The sequence below is a fragment of the Chelonia mydas genome, chromosome 3 (genome assembly GCF_015237465.2).
Source record: "Chelonia mydas isolate rCheMyd1 chromosome 3, rCheMyd1.pri.v2, whole genome shotgun sequence".
Taxonomy (NCBI): domain Eukaryota; kingdom Metazoa; phylum Chordata; order Testudines; family Cheloniidae; genus Chelonia; species Chelonia mydas.
This window is the reverse complement of record NC_057851.1, coordinates 10,472,772-10,487,261: the sequence shown is the minus strand read 5'-3', so window position 1 is coordinate 10,487,261 and position 14,490 is coordinate 10,472,772.

The following is a 14,490-nucleotide window of genomic DNA, read 5'->3' as shown; positions in this document are numbered from 1 at the left end:
AATGGGACTTTTCCCTTCACTTCAGTCAGTTTTGTGGCAGGCTAATGATGTTTAATGGGTGTAGATATTCAGGCTGTAATCCTGGCTCCATGGAAGTCATTGACAACACTCCCATTGAATTCCATGGGGCCAGCATATCACCCTAGATCAGTGGTTCCCAAACTTGTTCCACCGCTTGTGCAGGGAAAGCCCCTGGCGGGCCGGGCCGGTTTGTTTACCTGCCACGTCTGTAGGTTCAGCCGATCGTGGCTCCCAGTGGCCGCGGTTCACTGCTCCAGGCCAATGGGAGCTGCTGGAAGCGGCGCGGGCCGAGGGGACGTACTGGCCGCCACTTCCAACAACTCCCATTGGCCTGGAGCAGTGAACTGCGGCCACTGGGAGCCGCGATTGGCCAAACCTGCGGATGCGGCAGGTAAACAAACCGGCCTGGCCCGGCCCGGCCCGGCCCGGCCCGGCAGGGGCTTTCCCTGCACAAGCGGTGGAACAAGTTTGGGAACCACTGCCCAAGATTGTAACTTCCTCCCGGCAAGGATTTATCAACTGTAATGATGACACAGAAATTATGGAATTTTTTATTAATAATTATTTCATAGACATCCCGGCATAAGCCAGAACCCTTGGCATAATTTATGCCTAACTTCTTAATACATCTAAGATAGCTGTGGTTCATAGAGGATTTGGATTGTGTAAGCAACAGTCACTGACTCAGCTAACCATAAAGTCATCCTAAATTGTGAAGTAACTTCCTCTTTTATCAGTTTTTTTACATTGTAAGCTTTATTCCTAGAATTTCATAATAGACATATAGTGGATCAAGCGCTTACCTGATATGACAATATAATGGATAACTTTATAAACTATAAAGTCTAGCTTGAGCTTTCTGAGACAGAGCCTTGGAGACTGAGGAAGTTTCATTGCCAAGGTGATCTCACTAAAAAGAATATTGGGAGCATTTTAGACCATGCTGTGTGTTTTAAATAGAAATCATGGGAAAGATTCCAATGGGAAAAGGTCCGCAGAAGCACGGTGCTGAATAGACCTAAACCAGTAGGTGTTCGGTGTGTGTCACAACATGTTTTGCACAAACCGCTGCGGCCTAATGTGTCTTACACAAATGGGGATAACACATGGTGTCTTGCACGAAGACCATGGAATTATGCAGAGAGAAAGTTAGAAGAACTCATAAGAGATGTCTCATGTTTTCGTTGGACAATGAGAAGGGACAACTTGTGTCCTGGCAGGACATTTACAATCTTTGCCAGGAGCACGGGTCACTTTCTGGTTGGTCCAGAGCAACTTTAACCAAAAGAGAAGCCAAGCCATGCCACCTCTCAGATACTCTATATATAGGCTGTTTGGATGAAAATGTTGCTTCTAAAAACTAAAATATCTGCATGAAAGAGACAGAGAGCACCTGCTGTCACTTGGCCACTGAGAGCACCCCTCATCTAGTAACAGCTCAAGTCTCAGAGGTACAAAATCCAGAAAAAGCACACAAATGTCATAACCCCCTAAGGGAATGAACTACTGAATGAATGTTCTATCTATGTCAAGAAACCAGTCGGGGCATCCGTGAGGCTGAGCTGGAGAATTTGCTTTCATGCCACTTTCAATGCATAAGTGGCAAAAATACATGTATTTTGTTTCCCAAATGAAAACTTGGTTAGTTTAAAGCTTCTCTGAAAGTATGTACCCAAACTACAACCATGTCAATAACTAAAATGTGTGATATATACTTGCATTTCACAAAAAAATTGAATTAGAAACTGCAGTAACTCAGTAATTCAAATTACTGAAGTCTAGAAATATCTGTAACAAGAAACTGCACTTACCAACAACAAAAGATAGCTGAGAAAAAACCTGCATGTTTCAGAGTTTAGCCCAGAAATCGTATAGATTTTGTGGTCAAGAGAAATGGAGAGATTCTGGCAGAAGAAGGGGACGAAACTCTTAATTGGCTTGTAAGCTAAAGATCTTTACCACCATTTCATTATACAGTTAAATTTGTCTAAAAGCAGACAGTACTGTTGAAAAATAAAGAGAAGCTGGAATAATTTTAATCATTGTTTGTATACAATGTTTGGGAATTAATGTATGATAATGATTTGATCACTAAGATTGCTGACATAATAAGACTTTGAATGGATTGATTTGATTTATTAGGAAATTGTTACTTCGCCTGATGAATTTGTTGTTCTAAATTTCATATACTTGAGCATTGAACCACCTTTGTTTTCCTTTCTGTAATTTCTTAAGTTGCTTTCAATTCCATTTTGGCTAATAAAAGTCATAATTGTGCAATAATTCTTCAGTCTGTCCTTTAGGAATAGAGAAACACAAAGAACCATGTGTCAGAACTCTGTTTACTTTTCAGAGGGAACTATTGAATGTGTAGAGAACTACAGCCATGTAAAACAGTTCTCCAACTGTGATAACTTTGTGCCCTGCAAGGTAATTGCGCCGATGTGGCAAGGTCTTGCTGAATGGGCAATTCAGTTTATGGGAAATGCCCTTCATGATGGGATCACAGCTCCTCTTTTCTCTGCCCAGCTGAATGATAATTTAGATTTTCTTTGTGCAGGATTCTCCTGGGCTCATGATAACAGAGTGAAGTGTATATGCTTTGGGGGTACCTGCTATAGTAGGCTGTCTCCTGAATAATATACAATCTGGAAGATGCTTTCTAGTGGATGTTGTTGGCTGTTTCAAGTAAGCTCAGCATTCCACAAGGGAGACATTGCAGCATGAACAGAAATATTTCCTCCTCTTCTTCTTGCATCCAGGCTGTTGTTTAATGCTCTTGGGGGCTCAGCACACATGGCCCAGCCCAGGAACAGATAGGAAAAGAGGCTTTTAGCTACTTCTGTGCGTCTCAGATCCTGGGTAGCCCCAGCATATATTAGAACCACCCAAGTGGCTACTCTTTCTTAACAGCAGCTTTGCCCAAGGGGCCTGTGGGTAAATCCACAGCCTGGAGCAGTGCAAAACTTCAACAGTGCTCAGACCTCCAGGGATTGCCTCTTAGGTTGTGTCTGTATTGCAGTCAAACCCTGTGGCAGGCCCGTGCCAGTGGACTCAGGCTTTGGCTGAGGGGCTGTTTAATTGTGGTGTAGACCTTGAGGCAGGTGCTGGAGCCTGGGCTCTAGGACCCTTCAAGGTGGGAGGGTCCCAGAGTTCGGTCTGCAGCCTGAGCCCAGAAGTCTACACCACAATTAAAACAGGCCCTTAATCCGAGCCCTAGAAGCCCGAGTCAATGACGTGGGCCAGCCATGGTTGTCTAATTGAAGTGTAGACATACCCTTTAGACATAACAGCCCACAGCAATTTCTCTAGTACCACCGCAAGCCAGTGCCTGCCCCAGAGAAAATGGAGACCAGTTATGGTAGCTGTATCCTTCCCATATGGGAGAATTCTTTCCTAACCCCTTGTTGCGTGGAATCTCCCATACCCTGCTGGAGCAGCGCACTGGGACAGGGTTTGGGGCTGGAAACAATCTGTTGTCCACACTGTGTTTTCGTTTTAGAATAGGAAAATCCACCAGGGAGAACAAAAGTGAAATCTCTACAATAATGTTTGTCTCCCTTGTATCTGGTTGCATGTAGTTAGAAATTAAGAAACAAGTGGAAAACAAATGGGGTGTGTAGATAGTAATCAATAGAAATTAGAAGTAATAAAGTGCAGAAATATGAAGATGGAAGCTAAGACACTGGGGAAAACTCCATAACTGGCAGGGTCAAGGATGACAAGTAGCTCTTTAAAGTATTTCATGAACAAAAGAGATTCTAACAATGGCACAGGCCCATTACTCCTTGGAGACGGAAAAATAACTCAGACTGATGAAGAAACAGGCAGAAATGTTCAATAAATATTTTTCTGCATCTGGAAAGGAGAAGTTTGGTGTTTGCATATCACATGACGATGAGACAGTGTACAAGTAACTAATGAGGATGTTTCAAATCATTGACTAGAGAAATACATTTAACTGCTGACAAAAATTGGTGAATGACACAAAGTTTGGTGCATTGATAAATAATGCTGAGGACAGGGTTGTCATCCTGAGTGATCTGGTTTGCTTGGTAAGCTGAGCCCAATAAAAAAAAATGCATTTTAATACAGTCAGTCAAATGCAAGGTCATACATCTAGCAAGAAGGACTGCAGTCCAGACCTACAGACTGGGGACCTGTATAACTGGAAAGCAGTGACTCTAAAAAAGGACTAAGGATCACAATAGACAAACAATGGTACTTGAGCGCCCAGTCCAAATTTTTGGCAGAAGGATTCACGTGATCCAATTGATGTATGAACAGGTGAATAGGGAGTTGGAGCTGGGAAGTGAAATTCTTCTGTATAGTGCCCTGGTGAGACTGATACTGGAATACTCTGTCCAGTTCTGTTGTCCACAATTCAGGAAGCATGTTGATAAACCAGAGAGGGTGTACAGAAGAGCCATGAGAATGATTAAAGAATCAGAAGCCATGCCTCAGAGCGATAGACTGGAGGAGTTCTATCTAGTTAGCTCAACCAGGAGAAGGTTAAGGGATGAGCTGATCACAGTTTTTAAGTACCGATATGGGGAAGAAAAATTTCATAAAGGGCTCTTCAAGCTAACAGGCAAAGGTATGACAAGAGCCAATGTCTTGAAGATGACACTAGACAAATTCAGACTGGAAACAAGGTGAAGTTTTTAACAATGAGGGTAATTAACCAATGTAACAAATCTAATGGTGGATTCTTCATCTCTGAGTCTGCTCTCTGTTACAGTGACTGCGGTAACTCAGGAGTAACTTCACTGAAGCCAGCATAGTTCTATTTGGGTAAAACTGGCAAATGATTTTCCATAGAAGACTAGAAGTTTACATAATGGAACTATCTGATCTCCCAAAAGCCTGTCCGATGTGGGCCTGTACCAAGGGTCTTCCAGTGTGCCCGTGGGATCACCTGAGTGAGCTGAGCAGGATTTGGCCCTTTCAGGGTGAGAGTTCACAAGATGCTGCAGTAAGAGCTTTGCTGAAATCCCAACACGTCACATCAATTATGTGCTGCTCATTTTATAATTCCACCACACAAAGCCGTCAGGTGTGTCTGGCAAGGCTTGTCCTCTCCAAACCCATGTCCTGCTTCTGCCCAGGGTTCCATTATCCCCTCCCTAGGGACTCTTTTCTTTTATACTTTGATTTACCAGAGTAAAAGTGACTTGTGGGATAATAATTCCCAGAATCACCCTGCTGCTCCTTGTTGCAGTGTTAGCCAGGATGGATGTTTTATGGATCAGTCACTAGAGGGGACTGAGAAAATCTGGGCTCAGTTCCTAGCTCTGCCACAAACACCATGTGTAATCTTGGACAAGTCACTCTGGGCAAGATTTGTAAAGGCCAAAGGAGAAATCTGGGTCTTTTGTGTCTCTGGGCTGCAGTTTCTCAACTGTCAAATAGGGTTAATAATTAGCGGTGTCGATCAACCACAGTTAACTCAGGCGATAAACAAAAAAATCAATCATGATTAATCACAGTTTTAATTGCACTGTTAAACAATAGAATACCAATTGAAATTAAATATTTTTTGATGTTTTTCTACATTTTCAAATATATTGATTTCAATTACAACACAGAATACAAAGTGTACACTGCTCACTTTATATTATTTTTGATCACAGATATTTGCACTGTAAAATGATAAACAAAAGAAATAGTATTTTTCAATTCACGTCAGACAAGTACCGTAGCACAATCTCTTTATCGTGAAAGTTCAGCTTAAAAATGTAGATTTTTTTTTGCTACATAACTGCACTCAAAAATAAACAAGGTAAACCTTTAGAGCCTACAAGTCCGTTCAGTCCTACTTCTTGGTCAGCCAATCGCTAAGACAAAACAAGTTTGTTTACATTTGCAGGAGATAATAATGCCCGCTTCTTATTTACGTCACCTGAAAGTGAGAAAAGGCACTTTTGTAGCCAGCGTTGCAATGTATTTACATGCCAGATACGCTTAACATTCGTATGCCCCTTCATGCTTCAGCCACCATTCCAGAGGACATGCTTCCATGCTCATGACACTCGTTAAAAAAAATGCGTTAATTAAAGTTGTGACTGAACTCCTTGGGGGAGAATTCTATGTCTCCTGCTCTGTTTTATCTGCATTCTGCCATATATTTCATGTTATAGCAGTCTGGGATGATGACCCAGCACAAGTTGTTTGATTTACGAACGCTTTCACTTCATATTTGACAAAACACAAAGAAGGTACCAATGTGAGATTTCCAAAGATAACTACAGCACTCAACCCAAGGTTTAAGAATGTGAAATGCTTTCCAAAATCTGAAAGGGATTGTTAGAGAGCTTATTCCTTCACTCACTTACTTCCCTGGTCCTTCTCGCATGAACAGAGAGCAACAATACCCGAAGTCCAAAGGTGCAAACAATTCAATGTTTATTGGGGTGAACTTCCATCAAGCATGATTCCAGTTTCCTTCCTTAGTGTCCCTCTTCCCAGCTCTGACACCACAGAGCCTTACACCTGTGTCCCTGTTCCCATTCCTGCCCTTAGCCAAACATGATTCCAATTTCCTTACCCCCATTCCCTGTTCCCATTTCCCCTTTTAGCAAAACAAGACTCCAATTTCCTTACCCCCATTCCCTGTTCCCATTTCCCCCTTTAGCAAAACATGATTCCAATTTCCTTACCCCTGTTCCCTGTTCCCATCTCCCCCACCCACACACCCACCGCCTCACTTCCTGATTGACTTCAGACTATATAGTAAAACTTGAGTTCTGCTTAGCTATACCTTAACCAATTATTTTCCTGAAATTTAACTAACCAATGCTAACATATTGTAACATGATTATGTAACCAATTATTATGAGATGGGGAGCATGCTTTCAGAAGTCTTAAAAGAGCAACACTCCAATGCGGAAACCACAGAACCCAAACCACCAAAAAAGAAAATCAACCTTCTGCTGGTGGCATCTGACTCAGATGATAATGAACATTTATCAGTCCTCACTGTTTTGGATCATTATCGAGCAGAACCCACCAGCATGATGCATGTCCTCTAGAATGGTGGTTGAAGCATGAAGGGATATATGAATCTTTAGCGCATCTGGCATGTAAATATATTGTGACACCAGCTACAACAGTGCCATGTGAATGCCTATTTTCACTTTCAGGTGATATTGTAAACAAGAAGCGGGCAGCATTATCTCCTGCAAATTGTAACCAGACTTGTTTGTCTCAGTAATTGGCTGAACAATGAGTAGGACTGAATGGACATGTAGACTGTAAAGTTTTATATTGTTAAATTGTTGAACGCAGTTATTTTTTGTACATAAAATTCTACATTTGTAAGTTGCACATTCTTGATAAAGGAATTGCACTACAGTACTTGTAGTAGGTGACTTGAAAAATATGATTTCTTTTGTGTTTTACAGTGCAAATGTTTGTAATAAAAATAAAGATAAAGTGAGCACTGTACATTTTGTATTCTATGTTGTAATTGAAATCAATCTATTTGAAAATACAGAAAACATCCAAAAATATTTAAATAAATGGCATTCTGTTATTGTTTAACAGCCTGATTAAGCCATTTGCAAAAGAGACCATGTTTTTCTAGGCACACGTACAGTGCGTTGAGCAATGGGGTTCTGATCCAGATTGAGGCCTCTAAGCACAGCGATACTAGTAGATGAAAATACATTTTTAGCAAAATGTTCCATGGTGCTGCATAACAACAACCGGCCATTGATCACACCAACCTGCGTAATGACAGACCCTTTGGACTCAACAGAACAAGCTCACACAAAAATAGATAAGCTCTTTGAATTTATCGTTACAGGACAGGTTTTCTCACCCTTTAATCATTCTTGTGGCTCAACTCTCAACCCCCTCCAATTTATCAACATCCTTCTTGACTTGTGGGCACCAGAGCTGAACACAGTCTTCCTGCAGCCGTCACACCAGTGCCAGAAACAGAGGGAAAATAATCTTTGGGATTCCCTTGGTTGTGCATCCAGGGATTGTAATAGCCCTTTTGGCCACAGGGTGGCACTGGAAGCTCACGGTCAGTTGGTGATCCCCCATTACCTCCCAATCTTTTTCAGAGTCACGGCTTCCCAGGGCAGAGCCCCCCGCTCCCCATGATAGCTCCACTGACTTGGATGAGGGCTACCCGACCCATGTGATGGGGAAACCTGCTGTCACAAGCAAATCTGACCAGTGTGAATGAGGCTAACCCTGAGTGCTGCTTGTCACCTACAGGCACCGTTGGCTCCCACCTGTCTGATCCAGCAGCGTTCTCTGTGTGCACTTTTACTCTCTTTGCTAAGGCTGGGGGTTGGTCATGACAAAGACTGTCAAAATCATTTTAGAGGGACCTGTTCTGCCCTTGCTCTGTACACCCCATTAAGAATATGGGAAAACCACAAAAGCCTTGCTGGAATCTATAGACCAGTGTTCATTACTGTGTAAAATAATGCTAGGCCTGGCTACCCATGAACACGTCTGCTCCAGCAGAGTTCTGGTGGCTACAGCAACAGGAGACACGGAGGCCCACTAAAGGGCTCCCAACTGTATAAAGGGATACCTCCCTATTCCTATACACCACATAACGCTCCTCTTCCACCCCACATATATTGAAGGCTCACTGGATCCTCAACGTTATTAAGGTATTTTGCAGTTTTACAAGGATTTAAAACCTCTCTGTAAGGGGGTGGATGCATAAGTGGAGGTCAAGGATAATCTAGGCATGGCCCAATATCTAAACAAATACTTTGCCTCAGTCTTTAATAAGACTAAAGGGGATCTTAGGGATAATGGTAGCATGACAAATGGGAATGAGGATATGGAGGTAGACATTACCATATTTGAGGTAGAAGCGAAACTCAAACAGCTTAATGGGACTAAATCGGGGGGCCCAGATAATCTTCATCCAAGAATATTAAAGGAATTGGCACATGAAATTGCAAGCCCATTAGCAAGAATTTTTAATGACTCTGTAAACTCAGAGGTTGTACCGTATGATTGGAGAATTGCTAACATAGTTCCTATTTTTAAGAAAGGGAAAAAAAGTGATCCGGGTAATTATAGGCCTGTTAGTTTGACATCTGTAGTATGCAAGGTCTTGGAAAAAATTTTGAAGGAGAAGGTAGTTAAGGACATTGAAGTCAATGGTAAATGGGACAAAATACAACACGGTTTTACAAAAGGTAGATCGTGCCAAACCAACCTGATCTCCTTCTTTGAGAAAGTAACAGATTTTTTAGACAAAGGAAATGCAGTGGATCTAATTTACCTAGATTTCAGTAAGGCATTTGATACCATGCCACATGGGGAATTATTAGTTAAATTGGATAAGATGGGGATCAATAGAAAAATTGAAAGGTGGATAAGGAATTGGTTAAAGGGGAGACTACAGCGGGTTCTACTGAAAGGTGAACTGTCAGGCTGGAGGGAGGTTACCAGTGGAGTTCCTCAAGGATTGGTTTTGGGACCAACCTTATTTAATCTTTTTACTACTGACCTCGGCACAAAAAGTGGGAGTGTGCTAATAAAGTTTGCGGATGATACAAAGCTGGGAGGTATTGCCAATTTAGAGAAGGACAGGTATATCCTACAGGAGGATCTGGATGACCTTGTAAACTGGAGTAATAGTAATAGGATGAAATTTAATAGTGAGAAGTGTAAGGTCATGCATTTAGGGATTAATAACAAGAATTTTAGTTATAAGCTAGGGATGCATCAATTAGAAGTAACGGAGGAGGAAAAGGACCTTGGAGTATTGGTTGATCATAGGATGACTATGAGCCGCCAATGTGATATGCTAATGCGGTCTTGGGATGCATCAGGAGAGGTATTTCCAGTAGGGATAAGGAGGTTTTAGTACCGTTATACAAGGCACTGGTGAGACCTCACCTGGAATACTGTGTGCAGTTCTGGTCTCCCATGTTTAAGAAGGATGAATTCAATCTGGAACAGGTACAGAGAAGGGCTACTAGGATGATCCGAGGAATGGAAAACTTGTCTTATGAAAGGAGACTCAAGGAGCTTGGTTTGTTTAGCCTAACTAAAAGAAGGTTGGGGGAGATATGATTGCTCTCTATAAATATATCAGAGGGATAAATACCGGAGAGGGAGAGGAATTATTTAAGCTCAGTACCAATGTGGACACAAGAACAAATGGATATAAACTGACCACCAGGAAATTTAGACTAGAAATTAGACGAAGGTTTCTAACCATCAGAGGAGTGAAGTTTTGGAACAGCCTTCCAAGGGAAGCAGTGGGGGCAAAAGATCTATCTGGCTTTAAGATTAAACTCGATAAGTTTATGGAGGAGATGGTATGATGGGATAACATGGTTTTGGTAATTAAATATTCATGGTAAATAGGCCCAATGGCCTGTGATGGGATATTAGATGGGGTGGGATCTGAGTTACCCAGGAAAGAATTTTCTGTAGTATCTGGCTGATGAATCTTGCCCGTATGCTCAGGGTTTAGCTGATCGCCATATTTGGAGTCGGGAAGGAATTTTCCTCCAGGGCAGATTGGAAGAGGCCCTGGAGGTTTTTCGCCTTCCTCTGTAGCATGGGGCAAGGGTCACTTGCTGGAGGATTCTCTGCTCTTGAAGTCTTTAAACTACGATTTGAGGACTTCAATAGCACAGATATAGATGTGAGGTTTTTTGCAGGAGTGGGTGGGTGAAATTCTGTGGCCTGCGCTGTGCAGGAGGTCAGATTAGATGATCATAATGGTCCCTTCTGACCAAAATAAATAAATAAATAAATATCTATGAATCACAGCCTTAGGCAGAAGCTGTCATCTTTCCGTGATTGTCTGCATTATTTATTCCAAAAGTCCAGCAGGTTTTACTGTGAGGGAGAAGGTGTCTAGGTCATGCTCAGTTAGTAGGAGCATCTTTCTGTTGCCGCGGTCATCTAGTGGCTGAAAGCCAGGAGTGCCAGTGAAAGACAAAGGACCTGGGGATTACAGTGGATGAGAAGCTGGATATAAGTCAGCAGTGTGCCCTTGTTGCCAAGAAGGCTAATGGCATATTGGGCTGCATTAGTAGGACCATTGCCAGCAGATCAAGGGAAGTGATTATTCCCCTCTATTCGGCACTGATGAGGCCACACCTGGAGTATTGCATTGGAGAGAGTCCAGCGGAGGGCAACAAAAATGATCAGGGGACTGGGGCACATGACTTACAAGGAGAAGCTGAGGGAACTGGGCTTGTTTAGTCTGCAGAAGAGAAGAGTGAGGGGGGATTTGATAGCAGCCTTCAACTACCTGAAGGGGGGTTCCAAAGAGGATGGAGCTCGGTTGTTCTAAGTGGTGGCAGATGACAGAACAAGGAGCAATGGTCTCAAGTTACAGTGGGGGAGGTCTAGGTTGGATATTAGGAAACATTATTTCACTAGGAGGGTGGTGAAGCACTGGAATGGTTTATCTAGGGAGGTAGTGGAATCTCCATCCTTAGAGGTTTTTAAGGCCCAGCTTGACAAAACCCTGGCTGGGATAATTTAGTTGGGGATTGGTCCTGCTTTGAGCAGGGGGTTGGACTAGATGACCTCCTGAGGTCCCTTCCAACCCTGATATTCTATGATTCTATGAGAAGAGCATACCGATATTTAGAGGATGTAAACACCAAGCAGGAAAAGGAATTATTAAGCTTGAGACAAGGGAGTGTGATGAGGATGGTGGATGTTGAGTAAGACTGTGCTAAGCAGTCAACCTGAGATCCCCCATCTCTGAAAAGTTAACACAGAAAATAACTGGCCTGAAATTTCTGTTTTGTGCTCCAGTGGTAGAGGCTAGTTCCAGGGAACTTTTGAGGTGCAGCGCGGGCTTCCTGAAGCTCCCATTGCCTGGGAATGGTGAACCGCAGCCTCTGGGAGCTGCAGGGGGCTGTGCCTGGGGACAGTCAATGTAAATAAAATGTCTCGCGGCCCGCCAGCAGATTACCCTGAGGGGCCGCTTGCCGAAAGTTGCCGACCCCTGCTTTAGACCTTAAATTAGCTTGGCTGGATTCCTTCTGTTCTCCTCAATGTGGCCTTGTTTTGGGGAATCTCTCAGAGCTCCCTCTCCATTCCCTGCTGGGCTTCCTGGGCCTCTCCTGTCTGCCTTGTCTCTCTCCACACAGTCTGGAATATTCATCCTCCAGGCCCTCTATTCACAGTCTGATGCAGCCCTGGCTTGCAGGATCTTGCTTGACCATGTCATCACAAGTCCTCTATTGTCTCCTCATTCTCTTGCTCAGCCTTTCTGTTGGGGTGGAGGGGGAACCCCTCCAGGCTGCAACGGCTGCAGCGGCACATAAAGCACCCAGCAGTACCATTGTCAGTACAGTCACAATGGAAACGGAAACTTTAGATTCTGAACTCCCCCTTCCCTTGCTCTACTGAAGTTTTAAACAGGAGCTGCTTATTGCCACTTCTGCTTTGGAGTGTTTGCGCACAGCGCCACTCACAGTACCAGCTTGTCAGGGGGGACAGAAACGAGGAGGGAATTGCTCAGTTGCATTAAACTACAAGTACAGGGCAATGACACTGAGTGGTGGCACCATTTCCTCAGGCGGTGGTGATTTTCGCTGATATCTCACTCCTGAGGTAACAAAGGCACTGAGAGCACAGCAACTGCTGTTGGCCCAAAGCTGCTTAGGCCCACATGCTGCTAGCTTGTTTATCCCAGCGTTGGCAGCCGAAGTTATCACCAAGCGGTGTGGGAAAGTGTCCTACTCCAGAAAAAGAAATAAGGCTGCCATCCCTAGAAACCTTCAGGAGAGATTGAAGAGGTCCTCCATGGAAGTTTCATCCAGAACTCTTAGGAGGATTTAGGGGACATAAACAAACTGCTCCACATGGCCTTCCCTGCCTCACTCTACAGGGGAATGGAAACCACATAATTCTACATCGCTTTTCTCTACCGCTTCCTCTTCCCGAACAAGTAAATTAATGAAAAGTGCATAGCTGTGTTCTGCTAAGTTTGGGGCACCATAACTATAATGGGAAGTACATTTTCACACTTCCCCAAGGTTTCTTCCCCTGCATGGGGCTCACACATGCTCAGCTGCTAGGACTGGCCAGACTGCAGTGGTGTCTCAAACAGGTCTTGGCTGGTGGCACAGCTGGACTGCCCTGTCACATGTCCTCCATCCTCCTCCTCTCCTTCCTCCACCTCGCTGTTCACACCAAGGGCAAGTGATTCAGGTTCCTTGGAGGTATCCCCAGCAGACAACTTCAATAGGATGCAACGACTGGGCGATTAGATGGACAGGTCACCCCTGCTCCAAACCCCTTCCAAAGAGACTTAAGATAAACTGGGAAAAGACACTTCTATTAGGGGGTAAAAGTGCCTAGATGGGGGGTTGCTCCCGTGTAACTACAGAGGTATAATTGTACTGGTATTGTTATGCCAGTGGAGTTCCCCACACAGCAAGCCACTCGCTAGGCCTGTTGTGCTCCTGTAACTAAACATATGAGTCAGCTCTTTTGTTGTCTTAAAATAATTTTTTCTAACGCTTTGTTTCATGTGCTAAATAAACCAAATCCTGGTCACAGTACATGTCTTCACTGCAATCAGAGGTGTACTTGCAGTCAGTTTAGTCATAGCCAAAGAAGCTTTATGTAGCTCGGTGGAATAACAATAGAAGTGAAGCCCTGGCAGCTTGGGCAGCAGCACGGGCTGTAAAGGTCCATCCAGGTCCCTGGATCCACACTTGAAGTGCTTCTGTGGCATCGTTGCTATTGGTGCCTTAGCTGGCTAGATCAAAGCTAGTTCCTGTGTCTGTCTGCGTGCTGCAGTCACACTTCTGATTGTAGGGTAGACATATCCTGAGAGTGGGAGACTTGTGAAATTCCACCCCAGGCCAGGTCAGTGCCCAAGGCCCAATGCCTCAGGTGGACACTCAGAGACAAGGGGACAGAGGAGCAAGGAGCCCTCTAATCTTGACATTCATCCTAGAACCTTTCAAACTTTTCTTACATTTTCCTAGGCAGTGTGTAAGCCCGACCAATGGGGGCGTACTGGCTGCTGCTTCCCACAGCCACCATTGGCCAGGCACAGCGAACCGCGGCCAGTGGGAGCCACGATCGGCCGAACCTGAGGACGCGGCAGGTAAACAAACCAGCTGGGCCCACCAGGGGCTTTCCCTGAACAAGTCGCGTCCCAGGTTTGGGAAACACTGATCTAGACCATCCCTGACAGGTGTTTGTCCAAACTGCTCTTAAAAATCCCCAATGATGGAGATTCCACAACCTCCCTAAGCAATTTATTCCAGTGCTTAACAGTGTAAAAGGGCAGAGAACAAGTGCAGGTAAAAAAAATCTATTATATGTCTGAGGTTTAATGTGTGAGAACTAATTGAATTGCCTGTCTGAGTACTTATGTAACTTGTCAGATTTTCTAACTTCTAAATTAGAGGTCCTTAGGTGCAGTGACACAGGTGATCCCATAATTCCACTGGTGAACGGACTGATCAGAAAGGAACAAGAATCCGCATTTAA